At 38.2% G+C, this 24,240-nt stretch overlaps 1 protein-coding gene across 2 annotated transcripts in view; it reads right to left on the bottom strand.

Moving 5' to 3' along the window:
- The window catches only part of CNTN3 (contactin 3), a 579,340-nt gene that overhangs the window by 554,278 nt on the left and 822 nt on the right, over positions 1 to 24,240 (bottom strand). The gene's annotated exons all lie outside the window — the stretch shown is intronic.

Below are 24,240 nucleotides of genomic sequence, written 5' to 3'. Positions count from 1 at the left end.
TCTTTTTTGTACAGTTCTGTGTATTTTTGCCACCTCTTCTTAATATCTTCTGCTTCTATTAGGTCCATACTATTTCTGTTTTCTATTGAGCCTATCTTTGCATGAAATGTTTTCTTGGTATTTCAAATTTTCTTGAAGAGATCACTAGTCTTTCCTATTTTAATGTTTTCCTCTATTTCTTTGCACTGGTCACCTAGGAAGGTTTTCTTATCTCTCCTTGCTATTCTTTTGTTTTGTTATTCTATCTCTGTTCATTTCCAAGGCAAACCATTCAATATCAGGGTAATCCAAGCCTATGCCCTGACCATAATGCTGAAGAAGCTGAACGGTTCTATGAAGACCTGCTGCTGCTGCTGCTAAGCCTACAAGACCTTTTAGAACTAACACCCCAAAATATGTCCTTTTCATTATAGGGGACTAAAATGCAAAAGTAGGAAGTCAAGAAACACCTAGAGTAACAGGCAAATTTGGCCTTGGAATACAGAATGAAGCAGGACAAAGGCTAATAGAGTTTTGCCAGGACAACACACTGCTCATAGCAAACACCATCTTCCAACAACACAAGAGAAGACTCTACACATGGACTTCACTAGATGGTCAACACCAAAATCAGACTGATGATATTCTGTGCAGCCAAAGATGGAGAGTCAGCAAAAACAAGACCGGGAGCTGATTGTGGCTCAGATCATGAACTCCGTATTGCCAAACTTGGATTTAAATTGAAGAAAGTAGGAAAAACCACTAGACCATTCAGGTATGACCTAAATCAAATCCCTTATGATTACTCAGTGGAAGTGATGAATAGATTTAAAGGACTAGATCTCATAGACAGAGTGCGTGATGAACTATGGCTGGAGGTTTGTGACGTTATACAGGAGACAGGGATCAAGACCATCCCCAAGTAAAGAAATGCAAAAAAGCAAAATGGCTGTCTGAGGAGGCCTTACAAATAGCTGTGAAAAGAAGAGAAGCAAAAAGCGAAGGAGAAAAGTGCAGCTCTAGGATCAACAAAACTAATCTCAAATATAACCCTGCCAGTGTCCTGTCTGCCATTAAACCCTAAAGAGGTTCCCCTTGTATTTACAGAATAAAGGTGGAGCTGATCCACAAGACTCAGTACCTTCTTCACACAATCTGCTCGCTCTGCCCTGTTGTTGCCATACCCTGGGCTTTGTGCATTTGTCATTTTCTCTCCAAGCTTCTTTATCCCACATCATTTTTGATATTGTTTTCCCATTGCCTGGAACACAACCACCTTTTCCCTTCTTCTTGAGTTCATTTATACTCAACTTTGGGTTTCAGTTCAGAGTTTTCCTTGAAATTCCTGGCCAAATGTCCATATTTCTGAATTTCTCTCCTTCATAGCCTGTGTCCTAGTTGAGAGTTGGTGCTTGGCTCTGTGTTGCTTATATACAAATATCCAGCTCCTCACTCAGCTGAAATTTTAATTGGATGTGGATTATGTCTCTGTTTATTATTGTAGTCCCAGAAATTAGTATAGGAAATGGCACATAGTAGATGCTGAGCATTTATTTGTTGAATAATATTTAATTTATATATCATACACCCAAATTACTTGGGAGTACTTATTCAAAATGGAAACTCTTCTGTCCTGCCTCCTCAAATCTGAGTTCACTAAAAGGATTAGGATAAGACATAGTGGTTCTCACTTTTCAGAAAGCACTCAAGCTGCCTCTAATGCAGTTGTTTGTGGGTTCTATTTTGAGAAATCATACTCTAGACAGTCCTAGAGGACATCTAAGTTTAAGTGTATTTTTGTTTTCTTTTAGTGAGAGGAGCAGTGAACAGTAGTTTCGTCTTTTTTCAAGAATTAAAGGAGGAGCCCTCCTCCCTCACATGGCATACTTAAGCAAAGCCAGAGCAGAGCTGAACACAGCTGGGAAGTAGTGCTTTCATAATACAGTCGTGTGGAGTTTCATAATGCAGCCAGGGAGCAAACTGTATCCAAATAAAGTAAATGATATTAAAGGACAATACCTACAGAGTCGGAAAAGAACACAGTATTCCAGAGAATTGAATAAAATTATGATGTAGTTGTTTGAAAACTGCTGTTACTAATATTATACTAACAAGTTGTGCTATAATATTTAAAATTAAAAAAAAAAATGTAACACTCCCAAGAAAAAGGGGAAAAACACACCTAGCTAGCAAAGGTCATTTGCTCTATGATTGCAAATCATTAGTGTGGAGGTAAAAGCTGAGTGAAGATGGTAAAAATAATAAAGGAAAATCCAATATATTTGGATAGTTGGCCAAAACGAAGGGGGCCCATCTCACACTGAAGGTAGGGTGAAAAATGAAAGTCTCACCATTCTATCTTCTTGCCTTCATTCCTCTGCTGAAAAAAATATAATCTTAGAGGAATTAGAACTCACTTCTTTTTTCAGAAGGAGGTCAGGAATATTAAAACAAACAAGCAATCCTGTTGTTATGACAATGGTTCCTTCTGTGCTTTGTTCAGTTCATTTAATCAATGTATATTCAATAGGAGCACAGCAGCGGTTCAGTTCAGTTCAGTCACTCTGTCATATCCTCTCTTTGCAACCCCACATGCTACAGGATGCCAGAGTTCCCTGTCCATCACCAACTCCCAGAGCTTACTCAAACTCATGTCCATTGAGTCGGTGATGCCATCCAACCATCTCATCCTCTATCATCCCCTTCTCCTCCTGCCTTCAATCTTTCCCAGCATCAGGGTCTTTTCAAATGAGTCAGTTCTTTGCATCAGATGGTCAAGGTATTGGAAGTTCAGCATTAGTCCTTCCAATGAATATTCAAGACTGATTTCCTTTAGCATTGACTGCTTTGATCTCTTTGCAGGCCAAGGGACTCTCAAAGTCTTCTCCAACACCACAGTTTGAAAGCATCAATTCTTTGACACTCAGCTTTCTTTATAGTCCAACTCTCACATCCGTACATGACTACTGGAGAAAGCACAGCTTTGACTAGATGGACCTTTGTTGGCAAAGTAATGTCTCTAATTTTTAATATGCTGTCTAAGTTGATTACAGCTTTTCTTCCAAGGAGAAAGCATCTTTTAATTTCATGGCTGCAGTCACCATCTGCAGTGATTTTGGAGTCCAAGAAAATAAAGTCTCTCACTGTTTCCATTGTTTCCCTATCTATTTGCCATGAAGTGATGGGACCAGATGCCATGATCTTAGTTTCTTGAATGTTGAGTTTTAAGCCAACTTTTTCAATATCCTCTTTCACTTTCATCAAGAGGCTATTCAGTTCCTCTTCATTTCTGCAGTAAGTGTGGTGTCACTTGCGTATCTGAGATTATTGATATTTCTCTGGCCGTCTTGATTCCAGCTTGTGCTTCATCCAGCCCGGCATTTCACATGATGAACTCTACATATGTTAAATAAGCAGGGTGACAATATACAACCTTGACGTACTCCTTTCCCAATTTGGAGTCAGTCTGTTGCTCCATCTCCAGGTCTAATGTTGCTTCTTCACCTGCATACAGATTTCTCAGGAGGCAGGTAAGGTGGTCTGGTGTTTCCATCTCTTGAAGGATTTCCCACAGTTTGCTGTGATCCACACAGTCAAAGGCTTTGGTGTAGTCAATAAAGCAGAAGTAGATGTTTTTCTGGAACTTTCTTGCTTTTTCTGTGATCCAACGGATGTTGGCAATTTGATCTCTGGTTCCTCTGCCTTTTCTAATCCAGCTTGAACATCTGAAAGTTCTTGGTTTACATACTGTTGAAGCCTAGCTTGGAGAATTTTGAGCATTACTTTACTGGCGTGTGAGATGAGTGCAACCGTGTGGTGGTTTGAACATTCTTTGGCATTGCTTTTCTTTGGGATTGTAATGAAAATTCTGACCTTTTCTAGTCCTGTGGCCACTGCTGAGTTTTCCAAATTTGCTGCATATTGAGTGCATTTAGATCCATTTAGGGAGGCAGTATAACCACCATCTATATCCCATCTAGTTCCCTACTTAAGACTCCCTTGGACTGGAAGGAGATCCAACCAGTCAATCATAAAAGAAATCAATCCTGAATGTTCATTAGAAGAACTGATGCTGAAGCTGAAACTCCAATACTTTGGCCATCTGATGTGAAGAACTGACCCACTGGAAAAGACTGATGCTGGGAATGATTGAAGACAGGAGGAGAAGGGGATGACAGAGGATGAGAAGGTTGGATGGCATCACCAACTCAATGGACATGAGTTTGAGCAAGCTCTAGGAGTTGGTGATGCACAGGGAAGCTTGATGTGCTACAGTCCATGGGGTTGCAAAGAGTCAGACACGACTGAGTGACTGAACTGAAGGGAACTGAATTTCCCAAGTAGCTTGGCTCAGTGGTAAAGTATCTGTCTACTAATGCAGAATATTCAATCATTGGGTTGGGAAGATCCCTTAGAGAAGGAAATGACAAATACCCTCCAGTGTTCTTGTCTGAAGAATGCCAGAAACAGAGAAGTCTGCTGAGCTACAGTCCACAGGGTTTCAAAGAGTCAGACACAAATGAGCAACTGAATAACAACAACAGTAGCTAAGATCTAGGTGGACCTTGATGGGAATCCCAGCCTCATGACTCTGGGAACCATTACCACAGTCACCGGATAGATCATGGTACATGTCACAGAGATTTGCCATTTGGAGAAGGTTGTGGCATGAGCCTTGCACATCAGGAGTGGAGAGATTCCAAACCAGTGGATAGTTACTACAAAGGCGGTCTATCATGGCATATTGGAGGAAATGCAGTAACTCCAGTCTATCATGACATGTTGGAGGAAATGCAGTGGGTTTGTTGTGACCAGAATCAAATCAAGGAGGGGGAGGTAGTTGGGATCAACAGATAATGAGAGGATACAATTCTTAGAGACCATTGTAAGACTTTGGCTCTTACTTAACGTAAGATGTGTGTTTATTGAAAGATTTTTTTAACACATGCTTGTTATAGGAAAATACTCAAATATAATAAGCGTATATAAAAAAATCAAGGTGCAATTTATAAAAAATATAATTCTAGAAAATTCTGAAGATAAAGGCATATATTATTAACAGTAATAATTATTTTGTGTTTGGAACATGGCAGGCTATTATTTCCTTAATAACTTTCAGTATTTTCCAAATAATACAAAATGGTATGTATCACTTTTATTTCAGAGAAATAATATATTATTTTCTAAACAACCAAAAGTGAAATATTAACATCTGATAATATAATTACCAGATACTTGGCCACTCTCTGCTTGGTTGCTAAAGAAAACTTTACTCTGAGTTCAGGTAATCTGATTAAGTTTCCTTTAATAAATTACAGAAAATACACTTTACCTGTATTATCTAGAAAAATAGATTCATGCAGACTTGGCTCAGGATAGATACAATTTATTCTCTCTGTCATCAGAGGTGTTTTGTGTCTTCTTTATAAACCTGGGATTAAACATGTTCATTTAAAATTTAGTAGAGTTTTAGATAGTCTCTTTTACTGCCTTGGGAAGTTTGGAAGATTTTATAAATTTAGGTTGAATTGATAAAATATTTTGACCTGTAGGAAAAATATTATAATTTCATTTTATCTTTGAAATGTTAATTTTACATTGGAATTTGGATAAACTATAATTATGTCATAATGATACTCACCTTTACAAGAAAATTATATGAATAGAAGGAGATTTAGGCATCTATTTTGCATATGCTTTTATAATTATTCTCTTTCTGCAGTAAATTCTTCTTTTTATACACATTACAGAATAACTGAGTGTTTCAGCTCAAATAAAGGAAAACTGTGTTTAAGAAGAATATTTTCTCTGGATAAATGCCCAGCAATGGGACAGCTGGATCATAAGGTAGTTCTAAAGTTTTTTGAGAACCTCCATGCTGACTTTCATAGTGGCTACACCAGTTTATGTTCCTACCAACCTCATCCTTAAGCCAACACATTTCTTTTCTTGTGGGCACATTGTAGGGTATAGAGAAGTAGAAGTATAATGCTGTGTACATGAAATTCATATAATGCTATAAATCAGCATTACTGCAATAAAAACAAATAATTTAATTAATTTTAAAAAGGACAAATTAAAAAATATTTTCTCTATTTCCTATGCTTTAAATTGACACCATAGATACTGTATCCATTATGAGTCTCATTGTGGTCAGTAACAAATAACTCCATAAAATTGGATTAAGGAATAAAGGAAATTATCAACACATATAAAGATCCATAGCTAAATTAACTTTCCAATATAGTTGGGTTCAGAAACCGGGCAGTCTCATCATCAGGATTTGTTTCATGCCTCAACTTTCATTTTTGTTGACTTTTGTCTCCATAGCACTAGATTTCTCCTTTGTTAGGAAGATGTCTGTTGTAGTTGTTCAGTTGCTAAGTCATGTCCGACTCTTTGTGACCCCAAGGACTGCAGCATGCTAGGCTATCCTGTCCTCACTATCTCTCAGATTTTGCTCAAACTCATGTCCATTGTGTTGATGATGCCATTCAACCATTTCATCTGTCACCCCCTTCTCTTCTTGCCCTCAGTCTTTCCCAGCATCAGTGTGTCTTCTTTTCCAATGAGTCAGCTTTTCACATCAGGTGGCCAAAGTATTGGAGTTTCAGCTTCAGTATCAGTCCTTCCAATGAATGTTCAGGACCGATTTCCTATAGGATTGACTGGTTTGATCTCCTTGCAGTCCAAGAGACTCTCAAGAGTCTTCTCCAACACCACAGTTTGAAAGCATTGATTCTTCAGTGCTAAGCCTTCTTTATGGTCCAACTCTCACATCTGTACATGACTACTGGAAAACCAGAGCTTTGACTATAGGGACTTCGTCAGCAAAATGATGTCTCTGCTTTTTAATATGCTATTTAGCTTTGTCATAGCTTTCCTTTCAAGGAGCAAGTGTCTTTTAATTTCATGGTTGCAGTAAATGTCTGTAGTGATTTTGGAGCCAAGAAAATAAAATCTGCCACTATTTCCACTTTTTCCCCATCTATTTGCCATGAAGTGATGGGATGTGCCACGATCTTAAGTTTTTTAAATATTGAATTTTAAGCCAACTTTTTCACTTTCCTCTTTCACCCTCATCAAGAGGCTCTTTAGTTCTGCTTCTTACATGTCCCATTTTTCTTCAAATATTAGAAGGAAACAGTGGAATTCTTTTCTGGTAGTTTTTCATGAGGTCTTGAAATTTATTGTGCTTGGTCCAGCTAAATTTTTATGCTCATAAATGAGTCAAATTACAGTGACTAGAAAAATGCCAAGACTTGGTTTATCGCAGCATCTCCTTCCTATAGAAGGAGGATAAAAGCAGATTTTTGATTGAAAATCAGGGAAACAAATGCTGGGCAGGTAAACGCCAAACATCCATAGTATAAACATTTCTAGAAAAGCTTTTTTAAAGAAAAATAGTAGTTTTACCCCTTTTAACACACAGCCTCAAAAATCTCAATGGCTTACAATGGCAAATATTTTCTTTGCTTTCAAGTCATGGGTCAGTTCTATATTTCTCTAATTTGTTAATAGTTGTGTGAGGCATGTTCCTCTTATGGCAAATGGCATGAAAGCCAAAAAGGTGAGCAGAGTTATGAAATGCCTTTAGAGGCTTCAGCTTGTGTCTAAGGACCATCACTTTAGTCCACATGCTATTACAGGACAAACAAGTCATGTGACTAAACTCAACAACAACTGAATGAGGAAACATACTATACACATTAGTGGGAGGACTCTGATGCTGGGAGGGATTGGGGGCAGGAGGAGAAGGGGATGACAGAGGATGAGATGGCTGGATGGCATCACTGACTCGATGGACGTGAGTCTGAGTGAACTCCGGGAGTTGGTGATCGACAGGGAGGCCTGGCGTGCTGCAATTCATGGGGTCGCAAAGAGTCAGACACGACTGAGCGACTGAACTGAACTGGACTGAACTGAAAACAAAATTATGTGACAAAGGGCATGGAGTCTGTAATTCCAGTACAGGACAGGAGTGAAGAATTGAGAGTAATGAACCTATTTACCAGAGAAGTTTCTAGTGTTTACTTGATGACAAAGTCAGCTATCAGAAGATTTTTCTCCACTTCAAGTCTCTGTAAGTTTATTATTAAGATAGAAGAGGGTAGTATTCATCACCATTACATTTCTGTTCAAATTTCATTATACATTAATATCTGTATATAGTTTGTTCTATAACAGATAAGTAAACAAAGCAGTAACAAATGTATTTTATTTTCAAGTTATTACTGACATTTTCCCATATTATAACTTTTGACTATCAAACTGTATTGAAATCTTTGTAGTTGTTCTTGAAGAATTCTGATGTCAATTTCAGGTTTCCAATTAAGATATTTTTACTACCTTTGGTTTATTACTGTGGGGTGTATTTTCTAAATCCCACAAAGGATAGTTAGGTCAAATCACCATTAATTCTGAACATGCTTGTGTTTGATTGGTTAATGTCATAACTTTAATATGAGCTAAGTGTATTTTTATGCAGCAATTTGGTAAATCATCTCAGTAGATAATAGCAAATTATCTACCTTTGTTCTGCCTGATGGATAATACGTTCTAGCTGAGTAATTAGGTATTAGTTATACCCAGCTGCAGCTTGTGTACAACAAGTACTTTTCTAGTCACACATTTATCTCTCTTTGTGGATGAATCGGCAACATGCCCCATACAGGTTTTTAATGTACTGTTTTTAGGTAACTATAGGCTACTGGTCCAAAGGGTATATGCATACAGTCAGATGGTAATACTACCTTTGAAGGTAAAACCATCTTTGAAGAGGAGGACAAATTTTTATTAAAATTCATACATGCTAACATTGATATAATATGTCATTATTTTTATATAATACAACATTTTTGATATTTCAATTATCCCTCCATGATTCTTCCTTTTAGGCTATCCTTTCCAACTTTGAGAGTCTAAAGGTTGTATTTCATGGCTTTGCAAATAACATTTGCCTATGCATAATTAGTATGCTTGAAACGTTGGAGACCATGTCATTGACTGCAGTGTCACTGTGCTACAGTGGTGCTCCTTAAAGTGGGATATTAACCTGGGCACGGCTGACATTCTGGGCCAGCAAATTATTTATTGCAGGAGGCTGTCCTGTGCACTGTGGGATGTTTAACAGCATCTCTGGCCTCTGCCCATGAGATGTCAGTAGTACTTTCCTCTACCTCAGGTTGTTTAAACCCAGAATGTCTCCAGACATTTGTATATGTACCCAGAGGGGCCAAATTGCCTCCACTGAGTACTGCTGCTTTAAAATACTTTCTAATTAATGATGATATATATTATAGCAACCCCTTCCTCACATCTGCCTATCATACTTGAAATTGTTGGCCTGAAAATTGATAAAGGAGTGATGAAAAATGAGGCTAAAATGTCTCATTTAACATAAACCTATGACTTTGGACAACAGTGAATTATATATTAGAAAAAAATATTTATATTGTTTTACTCAGGTTTTTCATATAGATCTTCATAGGATAGTAAGATTCAGATCTACCAGGTTTCTCTTTCCTTTCATTAGATGTGCTTCTCACTGTTATTGCTGTTATTATTTTTTCCCTTAATGGCCATTAATTTAAAAGGTTGCATTTATTTTTTTCTTTGCTATCCAAAATATTTTAGAATAGATGTTGCAAGTGAATTCCATTACGTCTGTGAAAACTTACTCTGAGTAGGTGGTTCCTGTAAATTAGAAGTGTCTGGGGAATAAGATTTTTTTTTTACATTTGGAGAGGACATGGTTTGGGGTTAACTGAACATAGTTATTAAATGTTCTCACTCCCTTAGTGTGTCTGTTGTTAAGGATAACAGATGAAGTTTCAAGATCTTATTTTTCTGTAAGAATACTTTGCCTTCTAAGTTCACAATTTTTGAATCTAAAACAATTTCATGAGGCTTGAATTCTGGGCTCTCAAATAGATTCTAGGGAAATATCCAATCTAGCAGAAAGAACATGAGTTTTGATTAAACAGAATGGAATTCCAGTTCTGATCCCTAAGTACTTGCTGTACAATTTTGGCTAAGTTACTCAAAATCTCTGAAATTGTTTCCTCATCAATGAATAAAGACAATACATTTTATTGTTGAGACTGGGGCAGGGGTGAGTTGACTGTGTGGACGTGACTGCATTTACGTTCTCCAGTTTCTTTTATTTTCTTCTTTATACTTAACATCATCTGTTTTCCTGAAAAATGCTTTCACAGAATCTCCAAAAACCTACTCTGCTGATAAATCCAAAGGGCTCTTCTTAGGCATTTTTTTTTTTTTTTGGTCAGCTGCTCCTTTGGATTAAAAAAATAAAATAAAATCACTGGCAAACATTTTCTTTAAAGAGCTAGATAGTAAATATTTTTGATTTCTTGAGATAGACAGTGTCTGTCTCAGTTACTCAATTCTGCCATCATATGTAAAAATGGCCAAAGACAATATGTTAATGAATGCATGCAGCTGTATTCCAATCACACTTCATTTAAATAGCAGCTGGAGAAGTGGATTGGGCCCATATGCGTAGTTTGATGATCCCTACTCCAAGCTCAATATTGGTTTCTCATTTCACTTCATATCCTTTAGTTTTCTGACTTCAACGAATTCATTTCTTCTCATTGATCACTACTCCTCTACTCCTTCACTGGGATTTCTTTTCTGTTCACATATTAATTGCCTAAGACAATTTACTGGGAGGAGGCAGCAGATGTGAATTATTACCAAATTCAGACTTAAATTGAAGAAACTAGGGAAAACCACTAGACCATTCAGGTATGACTGAAATCAAATCCCTTACGATTATACAGTGGAAGTGACAAATAGATCCAAGGGATTAGATGTGATAGAGTGCCTGAAGAACTATGGATGGAGGGTAGTGACATTGTATAGGAGGCTTGGATCAAGATCATCCCCAAGAAAGAAATGCAAAAAGGCAAAATGGTTGTCTGAGGAGGCCTTACAAATAGCTGTGAAAAGAAGAGAAGCAAAAGGCAAAGGAGATGATGGAAGGCAAAGGTGATGGAATTCCAGTTGAGCTATTTCAAATCCTAAAAGATGATGCTGTGAAAGTGCTGCAATCAATATGCCAGCAAATTTGGAAAACTCAGCAGTGGCCACAGGACTGGGAAAGGTTAATTTTTATTCCAATCACACAGCAAGGCAATGCCAAAGAATGCTCAAACTAATGCACAATTGCACTCATCTCACACACTAGTAATGCTCAAAATTCTCCAATCCAGGCTTCAACAGTATGTGAACCATGAACTTCCAGATGTTTAAGCTGGATTTAGAAAAGGCAGAAAAATCAGAGTTCAAATTGCCAACATCCGCTGGATCATCGAAAAAGCAAGAGAGTTCCAGAAAAATATCTGCTTCTGCTTTATTGACTATGTCAAAGCCTTTGACTGTGTGAACCACAACAAAGTCTGGAAATTCTGAAAGAGATGGGAATACCAGACCACCTGACCTGCCTCTTGAGAAAACTGTATGCAGGTCAGGAAGCAACAGTTAGAACTGGACATGGAACAACCAACTGGTTCCAAATAGAAAAAGGCTGTATATTGCCACTCTGCTTATTTAACTTATATGCAGAGTACATCATAAGAAATCCTGGGCTGGAGGAAACACAAGCTGGAATCAAGATTGCCGGGAGATATATCAATAACCTCAGATATGTAGGTGACACCACCCTTATGGCAGAAAGGGAAGAAGAACTAAAGAGCCTCTTGATGAAAGTGAATGAGGAGAGTGAAAAAGTTGGCTTAAAGCTCAACATTTAGAAAACTAAGATCATGGCATCTGGTCCCATCACTTCATGGGAAATAGATGGGCAAACAGTGGAAACAGTGTAGACTTTATTTTGGGGGGCTCCAAAATCACTGCAAATGGTGACTGCAGCCATGAAATTAAAAGATGCTTACTCTTTGGAAGGAAAGTTCTGACCAACCTAGACAGCATATTAAAAAGCAGAGACATTACCAAAAAAGTACCATCTTGTCAAAGCTATGGTTTTTCCAATAATCATGTATGGATGTGAAAGTTGGACTGTGAAGAAAGCTGAGTGCCAAAGAATTGATGCTTTTGAACTATGGTGTTGAAAAAGACTCTTGAGAGTTCCTTGGACTGCAAGGAGAGCCAACCAGTCCATCTTAAAGAAAATCAGTCCCGAATATTCATTGGAAAGACTGATGCTTAAGCTGAAACTCCCAATACTTTGGCCACCTGATGCAAAGAACCGACTCATTGGAAAAGACCCTGATGTTGGGAAAGATGGAAGGCAGGAGGAGAAGGGGATGACAGAGGATGAGATGGTTGGTTTGCATCACCAACTAAGTGGACATGAGTTTGAGTAAACTCCAGGAGTTGGTGATGGACAAAAAAGCCTGGCATGCTGCAGTCCATGGGGTCTCAAAGAGTCGGAAACGAATGAGCGACTGAACTGAACTGAACTGAAAGATAATTTGATTGGGAGGTGGAAGCAGATGTCAATCAAAATGAGACCATCAGTTTTCTCTCAAGTATTTATCTTCTTTGTGAAGGCCAAGTCAAAGAGAGGCAGACAAGGTTCTCTGTTTAATTTCTGCTCATCTTTGCATCCTCTTGTCCTTAAATGCCATATTACCTGTTACCCTTCCAAGCTATTTGCATTTTCTCAATTTCCCTGGTGCTGCCCCTTAGCCCTGAGCTCAGCACAGATGACTTCTTCCTCTCACAAGATTTTTTTAATCTTTTTTTTTTTCTTTTCCTGAATGGAGGAAAAAAAATTTTTTTATACTCCACATTAATTACCTTCTGCTCTCAGCGGACTTCTTTAAATCCCCACCCAAGACTGGATTGGAACTTTTTATACATGATTTATTTGTGCATTTGTCATACTGTATTGTGGCAATCTGTTTACTTTTTAAAGTCAGAATGACTAGAATTAAAAGAAACAACAGTACCAATTCCAAAGACCGGGAAGAATGGAAAGATAATATGCCTTGCTACTGGGGATGCAAAATGGCACAGCCATTCTGGAAAATAACTTGGCAGGTTCTTGAATATCTAAACATAAATCTAACTACCATATGACCCAGCAATTGCACTCTTGGGCATTTATTCCAGAGAAATGAAAATTTATGTTCACACAAAGACCTGTACATGAATGTTTATAGCACGTTTACTCCTAGTTGTCAAAAACTAGAAACAGCCCAGATGTCCTTCTGACATCTGAATGATGAATGATTAACAGTGAATGATTAAACAAACCATGGTACACCCATATTATTGGGATGCACGAAAGCCTGGATGAATTTCCAGGGAATTATACTTAGTTAAAAAGCAATCCCCAAAGATTACAAACGTTATGACCCATTTATATAACATTATTGAAATGACAAAATTATAGCATGGGGAAAAATATTAGTGTTTGTTTGCCAGTGGTTAAAGATGGTGTGGGGTGGGGAGTGGAAAAGTGGGAGGAATGCTGATGTGGCTGAATAAAAGAGAGATCTTTTGGTTGATGGAAATGTTCTGTATCTAGACTATATAAATGCCAATATTCTGGTTGTGATATAGTAGTAAAGAAAAATATTTTCATGGAAAGAAACTGAGTAGAGTGTGTATGGGATCTCTCCACATTATTTTTTACAAATGCATGTATATTTTAAATTATTTAGAAATTAAAATTCAATAAAATATCAATGTAGTCTGTTCCATAATAGAGTTATGGTTGGGTTGCTATGAAAATGCACAGAAAGGATACTACACCTATTCTTGGAGACCAAACTTCCAGGGAAGGCATTAGGGGAAAGTGATTTTTCAGTTGGGTCTTGGCACAGAGGACCAGGGTAGGAAGTTTCTGCTAAGCTGATGGAATGTCAGAATTCCAGACTGTGGGGCACTGGGCACTTTGTGGTACAGTTCATATTTTAGAAGATATTCTGAGATTCATGTCTCTATTTTCTGCAGTAAGGTTTCACTTAGATAATTGATGCTTAGTAAGGAGATCCAACCAGTCCATTCTAAAGGAGATCAGTCCTAGGTGTTCTTACAAGGGAATGATGCTAAAGCTGAAACTCTAGTACTTTGGCCACCTCATGTGAAGAGTTGACTCATCGGAAAAGACTCTGAGGCTGGGAGGGATTAGAGGCAGGAGGAGAAGGGGACGACAGAGGATGAGATGGCTGGATGGCATCACCAACTCGATGGACTTGAGTCTGAGTGAACTTTGGGAGTTGGAGATGGACAGGGAGGCCTGGCGTGCTGCAACACATGGGGTCGCAAAGAGTCAGACATGACTCAGTGACTGAACTGAACTGACTGAAAATGTTTGTGGGTATTCAAACGATACAACTTTATTCTTTAAAACTACGATAGACTAATTTTTTTAAAGTAGGCATTTACTTTTGATCGATATTACTATATTAATCAATTAAGATAATTTCAAATCCTGAAAGATGAGGCTGTGAGAATGCTGCACTCAATATGCCAGCAAATTTGGAAAACTCAGCAGTGGCCACAGGACTAGAAAAGGTCAGTTTTAATTCCAATCCCTAAGAAAGGCAATGCCAAAGAATGCTCAAGCTACTGCACAACTGCACTCATCTCACACACTAGTAAAGTAATGCTCAAAATTCTCCAAGCCAGGTTTCAGCGATATGTGAACCGTGAACTTCCAGATATTCAAGCTGGTTTTAGAAAAGGCAGAGAAAGCAAAGATCAAATGCCAACATCCGCTGGATCATCGGAAGAGCAAGAGAGTTTCAGAAAAACATCTATTTCTGCTTTATTGACTATGCCAAAGCCTTTGACTGTGTGGATCACAACAAACTGTGGAAAATTCTGAAAGAGATGGGAATACCAGACCACCTGACCTGCCTCTTGAGAAACCTATATGCAGGTCAGGAAGCAACAGTTAGAACTGGACATGGAACAACAGATTGGTTCCAAATAGGAAAAGGAGTACATCAAGGCTGTATATTGTCACCCTGCTTATTTAACTTATATGCAGAGTACATCATGAGAAATGCTGGGCTGGAAGAAGCACAAGCTGGAATCAAGATTGCCGCGAGAAATATCAATAACCTCAGATATGCAGATGACACCACCCTTATGGCAGAAAGTGAAGAGAAATTAAAAAGCCTCTTGATGAAAGTGAAAGAGGAGAGTGAAAAAGTTGGCTTAAAGCTCAACATTCAGAAAACAAATATCATGGCATCTGGTCCCATCACTTCATGGGAAATAGACGGAGAAACAGTGGAAACAGTGTCAGACTTTATTTTGAGGGGCTCCAAAATCACTGCAGATGGTGATTGCAGCCATGAAATTAAAAGATGCTTACTCCTTGGAAGGAAAGTTATGACCAACCTAGATACCATATGAAAAGCAGAAACATTACTTTGCCAACAAAGGTCTGTCTAGTTAAGGCTATGGTTTTTCCAGTGGTCATGTATGGATGTGAGAGTTGGACTGTGAAGAAAGCTGAGCACTGAAGAATTAATGCTTTTGAACTGTGGTGTTGGAGAAGACTCTTGAGAGTCCCTTGGACTGCAAGGAGATCCAACCAGTCCATTCTAAAGGAGATCAGTCCTGGGTGTTTTTTGCAAGGAATGATGCTAAAGCTGAAACTCCAGTCCTTTGGCCACCTCATGCGAAGAGTTGACTCATTGGAAAAGACTCTGATGCTGGGAGGGATTGGGGGCAGGAGGAGAAGGGGACAACAGAGAATGAGATGGCTGGAGGGCATCACCGACTCGCTGGACATGAGTTTGAGTGAACTCTGGGAGTTGGTGATGGACAGGGAGGCCTGGCGTGCTGCAATTCATGGGGTCGCAAAGAGCTGGACACGACTGAGCCTCTGAACTGAACTGAACTGAAAATATAGTGATCTTTAATCACAATACTGTAGGTGATCTTTCACAGATGTATGTATGGCTAATTAATCTCCCCTCCATCAATATCCAACAAAGTACACAGAGATCTTCATAAACATTTTTTGAATGAGAGAAACATTCTGAATGTTGCAAGGAAGTGGCACCAGATAGAAGGCAAAGAGAAAACAATGTGCCAAACTCAAGAATAGATGCATGCAAGGCATAAAATAGATCTTGGTGCCACTTGCTGATAACAAAATAATCATAAGATGCAAAAGGCAACTAGAATTTTGAGCAAAGGGGAGTACAATAAAGAAAAACGATTTATAAAATTCTAATCTCTGAGTTGAGACATAAAAACAAATTTCCATTTTAACTAAGGCATTCAAGAGATATTCATCTTTTTCTCTTGATGTTCATTCATGCATGCATTCCAAAAATGTCTATAGAATACAACTTATTCAAATGCACTACTTCTGGCTCTCATTATTTTTCTTATTAAATCCTGAAACCTTGGTATTAGCTATGTATATATTTACACACACATACACATATGTATGCATATACCTGCATTCAGTTTCTTTAACAAAAAAAGCTGGCTATTTAGGATAAAATTGTTTCTGAACACCTACAATTACCATCTCTCCTGTACTGAACATTTCTTGACTACATCTTGCAATAGCTTTTTAATTCATGCTTTTCACAAGTTATTTTTGATGGGAATAAAGTTTATGGGAGAAACCTCCCAGAGTAATGGAAATAAAAGCAAAAATAAATAAATGGGACCTAATTAAACTTAAAAGCTTTTGCACAATCAAGGAAACTATAAGGAAAGTGAAAAGACAGCCTTCAGAATGGGAGAAAATAACAGAAAATGAAGCAACTGACAAAGAATTATCCTCAAAAATATACAAGCAGCTCATGCACCTCAATACCAGAAAAATAAACAACCAATCAAAAAATGGGCCAAAGAACCAAACAGACATTTCTCCAAAGAAGACATACAGATGGCTAACAAACACATGAAAAGATGCTCAACATCACTCATTATCAGAGAAATGCAAATCAAAACCACAATGAGGTACCATCTCATGCCAGTCAGAATGGCTGCTATCAAAAAGTCTACCAACAATAAATGCTGGAGAGGGTGTGGAGAAAAGGGATCCCTTTTACACTGTTGGTGGGAAACCAAACTAGTCCAGCCACTATGGAGAACAGTGTGGAGATTCCTTAAAAAATTGGAAATAGAACTGCCATATGACCCAGCAATCCCATTGCTAGGCATACACACTGAGGAAATCAGAATTGAAAGAGACACATGTACCCCAATGTTCATCACAACACTGTTTACAATAGCTAGGACGCAGAAGCAACCTAGATGTCCATCAGCAGATGAATGGATAAGAAAGTTGTGGTATGTATACACAGCAGAATATTACTCAACTATTAAAAAGAATGCATTTGAATCAGTTCTAATGAGGTGGATGTATCAGGAGCCTGTTATACAGAGTGAAGTAACTCAGAAAGAAAAACACCAATACAGTATATTAATGCATATATATGGAATTTAGAAAGATGGTAACAATGACCCTATATACAAGGCAGCAAAAGAGACACAGAGACAAACAGACTTTTGGACTCTGTGGGAGAAGGCGAGGGTGGGATGATATGAGAGAATAGCATTGAAACATGTATATTACCTCCCAAAGAAAGGCAATGCCAAAGAATGCTCAAACTACCACACAACTGCACTCATCTCACATGCTAGGATAGTAATACTCAAAATTCTCCAAGCCAGGCTTCAACAATACTTGAACTGTGAACTTTCAGATGTCCAAGTTGGTTTTAGAAAAGGCAGAGGAACCAGAGATCTAATTGCCAACATCTGTTGGGCCATTGAAAAAGCAAGAGAGTTCCAGAAAAACACCTATTTCTGCTTTACTGACTAAATCAAAGCCTTTAACTGTGTGGATAACAAAAAGCTGTGGAAAATTCTGAAAGAGATGGGAATACCAGACCACCTGACCTGCTTCTTGAGAAACCTGTATGCAGGTCAGGAAGCAACAGGTAGAACTGGACATGGAACAACCGGCTGGTTCCAAATAGGAAAAGGAGTACGTCAAAGCTGTATATTGTCACCCTGTTTGTTTAACTTATATGCAGAGTACATCATGAGAAACGCTGGCCTGGATGAAGCACAAGCTGGGATCAAGATTGCCAGGAGATATATCAATAACCTCAGATATGCAGATGACACCACCCTTATGGCAGAAAGAGAAGAACTAAAAAGCCTCTTGATGAAACTGAAAGAGGAAAGGGAAAAACCTGGCTTAAAGCTCAGCATTCAGAAAACTAAGATCATGGCATCCTTTCCCATAATTTCATGGCAAATAGATGGGAAAACAGTGGAAACAGTGGCTGACTTTATTTTTTTGAGCTCCAAAATCACTGCAGATGATGACTGCAGCCATGAAATTAAAAGATGTTTATTCCTTGGAAGGATAGTCATGACCAACCTATATAGTATATTAAAAAGCAGAGACATTACTTTGCCAACAAAGGTCTTCCTAGTCAAGTCTATGGTTTTTCCAGTAGTCATGTATGGATGTTAGAGTTGGACTATAAAGAAACCTGAGCACCGAAGAATTAATGCTTTTGAACTGTGGTGTTGGAGGAGACTCTTGGAGAGTTCCTTGGAGCACAACAAGATCCAGCTAGTCCATCCTAAAGGAAATCAGTCCTGAATACTTATTGGGAGGACTGCTGTTGAAGCTGAAACTCCAACACTTTGGCCACCTGATGTGAAGAGCTGACTCGTTTGAAAGACCCTGATGCTGGGAAAGATTGAAGGCAGGAGGACAAGGGGATGACAGAGGATGAGGTGGTTGGAAGGCATCACCAACTCAATGGACCTGAGTTTGAGTAAACTCTGGAAGTTGGTGATGGTCCAGGAGTCCTGGCATGCAGTCCATGAGGTCGCAAAGAGTTGGACACAACTGAGCAACTGAACTGAACTGGTGTATATCACCATATGTGAAATAGATCGCTAGTATAGGTTCAATGCATGAGACAGACACTCAGGGCTGGTGCACTGGGACAGCACTGAGGGATGGGATGGCAAGGGAGTTAGGAGGGTTTCAGGATGGGGGACACATGTACACCCTTGGCTGATTCATGTCAATGTATGGCAAAACCACTACAATATTGTAAAGTAATTAGCCTCCAATGAAAAGAAATTAATTTTTTTAAAAGTTCATGGGAGAACATAGCAATTACCAAATACTTATTGCAATGTGACCAACATCCAGGAAAAGAAAAGAAAAAGAGGAAAGCTGAATTTTCTTACAGACCGCCTTCAACTTATTCTCAGAATTCGAATAAAGAGAGATAACTTGTGGAGAACAAACACCATTGAACAGGTGCCCAGGGAGTTAGAGTTGACTTCCCGTTTTAGTGGGGGTGAACAACGAGTCCCTGATATATGGGAAGAACAGTTTCTTTCCGGGTGTCCCCTAGAGATTTTGTGTCCTGTCAACTATGGCTGCATCCATTCCATTTCTAGGCTAAAAATATTAAATATAGCTCAAGTATCTCATGCTGCATTTTCCAAAAGAGTGTCCTAAGAAAACAATGCAGATCATATATATCCATAATCTATTAGAGTTCACCATAGACTAGCTAGTTGCTCATTAAATATTTGCTGAGATCAAAAGAATGCATTATAACTCTATAAACGTAAAAGACTTGTCAAAGTCCAGGAATGAAGTGGGAAATTATCACTCTTTATAGACATTTAAAATAATGTCTGGCTGTTGACAACTTCTTGATAATTCACAGGTTACTTATGTTCAGGAAATGATAAGGGAGTACACGGAGTATGAACACATAGAAAATAGATGGGGAAAAAGTGGAAACAGTGACAGACTATTTTCTTGGGCTCCAAAATCACTGTGGACAGTGACTGCAGCCACAAAATTAAAAGACGCTGGTTTCTGGGAAGGACAGCTATGACAAACCTAGACTATGTATTACAAGGCAGGGATATCACTTTGTTGACAAAGGTCTGTACAGTCAAAGCTATAGCTTTTCCAGTAGTCAAGTACAGATGTGAGAGTTGGATCATAAAGAAGGCTGAATGCAGAAGAATTGATACTTTTGAGCTGCAGTGTTGGAGAGGACTTTTGAGAGTTCTTTGGACTGCAAGGAGATCCAACCAGTCAATCCTATAGGAAATCAACCCTGAATATTCATTGGAAGGACTGATGCCGAAACTGAAGCTCCAATACTTTGGCCACCTGATGCGAAGAGCCGACTCATGAGAAAAGACCCTGATGCTGGGAAAGATTGAGGCCACGAGTAGAAGAGGGTGACAGAGAATGAGATGGTTGAATGGCATCACTGACTCAATGGACATGAGTTTGAGTAAACTCAGGGAGATAGTGAAGGACAGGGAAGCCTGCATGCTGCAGTGCCTGGGGTTAGAGGCACTGACCTGTGCCTCTTATATAAGAGTCAGACATGACTTAGCAACTGAATAGCAACAACCCTACCCATAGCACTTCTGCAACTTCTGAAGATAGAAATAATAATTATTTTCTCAAAAAATTTAGTGGCATTTAAGTGAAGAAAAGATAATGCATTTCATTCAATAATTATCACATTGTAGACTCATATAAGAGAAATGCTAAAATGAAATTATGAAGTTAAAATATAATACATATTACAGTTTCCTTTGCTTTAAATAATATTCTATAAAATAAATTTGTGTTAATGATTGTTAGGTTTGCAGTGTTCTGATTTCTCTAGGGATATAATACTAATCATATAATCTGAGAAAAGATGACAATATTGCTTATAGACTTTTCTATAATTTTCAGTGGGTATCTCGTTCCTTGCATCAGTCTGGGGACCCATGAAGAATGGGATTAAGAAATAAATAAAAGCTTTAAAAATGTTAGCTTGAAGGCTTTCCTTTTTCTGATGTCTCTTCAATATCCTAAGTGATAAGTGCTAGGCAAAGCATGATCTGACTAGGAAAGTGAATTACTTTATAAGTGTTAGGAGAAATTCAATTAAATTATGTTATATAGAGACTGATAAAAGAAATTCCTTGAATATATGAATATGTACCATATGTTTTTCTTTGAGCCCTTCTCTTTTCTATTTTTATTTTTAAAAGAAATGGTAAACAATCATTTTATGTTACTTCTTGTTCTAATTTTGCTTAAACTTTCCCAATTCTCATTTTCTCATTTCAAACCACCCCATTACCATAAGCATCAAAAAAAAAAAAAAAAAAGGAGAAAGAGAGAAAAAGGAAGTCAGACTTGTCAGACTTTGCCATCATCATTCCAGAAGGGAATTATCACAACTTCTTTTCTTTTCATTCCACTGCTAGTTATTTAAAATTTCTGTTGGAACCAGAGAGGTTACTTTATTCTAGGATCTCCCCTAAGACAAAACTCTTGGTAACCATAGCAGCATTGCCATCCAATCTCTTGAATCCACAACAAAATGCAGCTAGAAATGCTTAGCGAGTGCAGTCTCCCAAGGCAAACATTGCTGTGATGAGTGACAAACTGAAACAATAGGAGCTGCTCCCGTTGCCACGGAAACAGGCCTTTCCATCTGAGCAGTTTCATCCCAGGATTCACAATCTAAAGCTTTGCAAAGGTATGCTGGTCTTAACTCCCCTACTGGCAGCACTCACCACCAGACTAACACTGCTGGGATGACTGACATGAAAAAACAATGAGGGCTACCCCTTACTGCCACAGTAACCCTGGTTTCCAGTAATTTGCCTTAATGGGAAGTTGAAAGAGCTTTGTAGCAGATGTCTACAGTAGCTAAATCAAATGACAGTTAAAGAGAACAATTGTGATAAGTTCCTTAAAAGTTAAATGCACACGTTTTGGGGTGTCACTGGGGCAGTGTTTTCTAAAAAAAAAAAAAGTATGCTCCACAATGCTTTTGATGAATCACAATGTAGATCATGAAGTAGTGGAACAAAATATGCTTTATCCACTTGCAAAAATGTTTATATCGGATAAAAAGTTCTCTGAATATAAATAGAAAGCACTTAGTTATTCAAGACGCTTTCTTTGGGAATCCTTTGAAGGGAAAGACTCTGTTGAAACATGTGACAGAAATCTCACTGAAATAACTGGCGTATTTATGAGTAACTGTATATCCTAATTGTATTTTTTTTTACCAAATGACTAGTCAAAATAACAGATTTAGAAAGTTATGATGAGCTGATAATTCATCATCCTTATTTTAAAAATTAAGATTAAAAACTTTAACAAGATTTGAAAAATACTTCATATATTATGATTATTTCAGGTCTTGTCAATAATATGATCTGTGAGGCAGGCATTATAGTGATCACGGTTCAGTTGGTCAGGCAAACCCACCTTTGGGGGGTTAAAGTGATCTATACAACTGACACAGTAATAATGAAACTTAGCTTTGAACTCAGACAGCTTGGTTCTACAGTCTCCATTTTTTTAATTTTATCATCTTACTTTAATTTACATAACATGTACCTATTAAATATCCTCAGAGAATTTAACAGAAGAGTAATTTTGGCCCAAGTTAAATGAATGTATAGTTCCAGATGCCTTTGGCACACTTCTGTATGTATTCCACATTTTTCACTGTGGAATGCTTTGTAGACATGAAAACGGAGTAGAACACAATTTCCCGAGAACTAATATTATGACTGGACTTTGAGCTTTAATCAGGAGTATATCACAGGATATTTTAAGGAGTTGTGGAATTGTCATAGGGTAACTTATCTGACAACCTGTTAGACAAGTGCATACAAAACTCAGAATTCCAAAACGAGGGGAAAACTCAGGGCTCAAGTCCTCTCCTAGGAAATGTGCATAAGGTATAGTATGCATTTGTTACTCAGGATACCAGGTGCACTACAAATTCTACACAGAGCTTCTGCAAAACTATGGGACCGTATGTATGTGTTATTGAAAATAAATAGACCACCTGTTACTGGTATGAATAGAATGTTTTATAAACAATAGTATAGGAATTGTAAATAATGGGTTTTTATGACAGTTCTAATATTTATTAGCTGTGTGACATTTGGCAAGTTACCCAACCTCTATCCTTCCTTTATAAAATGGGGATAATAATTAATAAAGTTGACATGAGTAGTAAATAAAATATTAAACATACAAATCCCTAACATGGCAACTGGCCCATAGTAAGGACTCCATAAAAGTTCAGTTCCGTTCAGTTCAGTTGCTCAGTCATGTCCGACTCTGCGACCCCATGAACTGCAGCATGCCAGGCCTCCCTGTCCATTACCAACTCCCGGAGTTTACCCAAACTCATGTCCATTGAGTCAGTGATGCCATCCAACCATCTCATCCTCTGTTGTCCCCTTCTCCTCCCGCCTTCAATCTTTCCCAGCATCAGGGTCTTTTCCAATGAGTCAGCTCTTCACATCAGGTGGCCAAAGTGTTGGAGTTTCAGCTTCAGCATCAGTCCTTCCAATGAACACCCAGGACTGATCTTCTTTAGGATGGACTGATTGGATCTCCTTGCAGTCCAAGGGACTCTCAAGAGTCTTCTCCAACACCATAGTTTAAAAACATCAATTCTTCGGCGCTCAGCTTTCTTCACAGTCCAACTCTCACATCCATACATGACCACAGGAAAAACCATAGCCTTGACTAGACGGACGTTTGTTGGACCCCATATCCAAGGTAAGAGAAACCCAAGTAAGACGATAGGCGCTGACAGAGGGCATCAGAGGGCAGACAGACTGAAACCACAATCACAGACAACTAGCCAATAAAAGTTAGGTTGCACTCATTTGTTCTTGTAGATGTCAAAGGTCAAGTAAGAAGGGATCCTTTGCAGCTTCTTCAATAACAGAGCAGACATAGTTTAATAGAAAAATATAAGAACAATTAATATTTTACTCAATATGAGCAACATATACTTTCTTAAAAAAAAAGAGCCCTTTCCTTCTAAACAAAATAATATGTTACCTTGGCAGAAAGTATGAAAGGTTATACAGAAAGGGTGAGGGTGAACTCTTTTGGTTTGGTATTATCGGAGGGGTATTTACAGCTGATACTATGCACCAGGTCATCAGATTTTATTTTTTAAATCATCTAGCATGAATGACAGCTTCTTTTCTTCTTTTCTACCACTTCCAGTATCACTGTTGCAAGTTGCAAGGAGCCCTACAGCAAATACCATTAAATGAGTACAGCAAGGCATTGGAAATGAGACTTGGTACTAATTAGGCAACTTCGAAGGAAAGACATCACAGAATGTGAAATGTAGAAAGTACTAATTACTGGCCTTGATATAATCACCAAACTTTAAGTTAGAAACTCAGAAGTAGTTTAAAGACAGCAGGAGAGGCAATGGAGGACTC

Source organism: Bos mutus, chromosome 22 (genome assembly GCF_027580195.1).
Source record: "Bos mutus isolate GX-2022 chromosome 22, NWIPB_WYAK_1.1, whole genome shotgun sequence".
Taxonomy (NCBI): domain Eukaryota; kingdom Metazoa; phylum Chordata; class Mammalia; order Artiodactyla; family Bovidae; genus Bos; species Bos mutus.
Note: the sequence above shows the minus strand (reverse complement) of the source record. Positions and strands in the feature narration are given on the sequence as shown.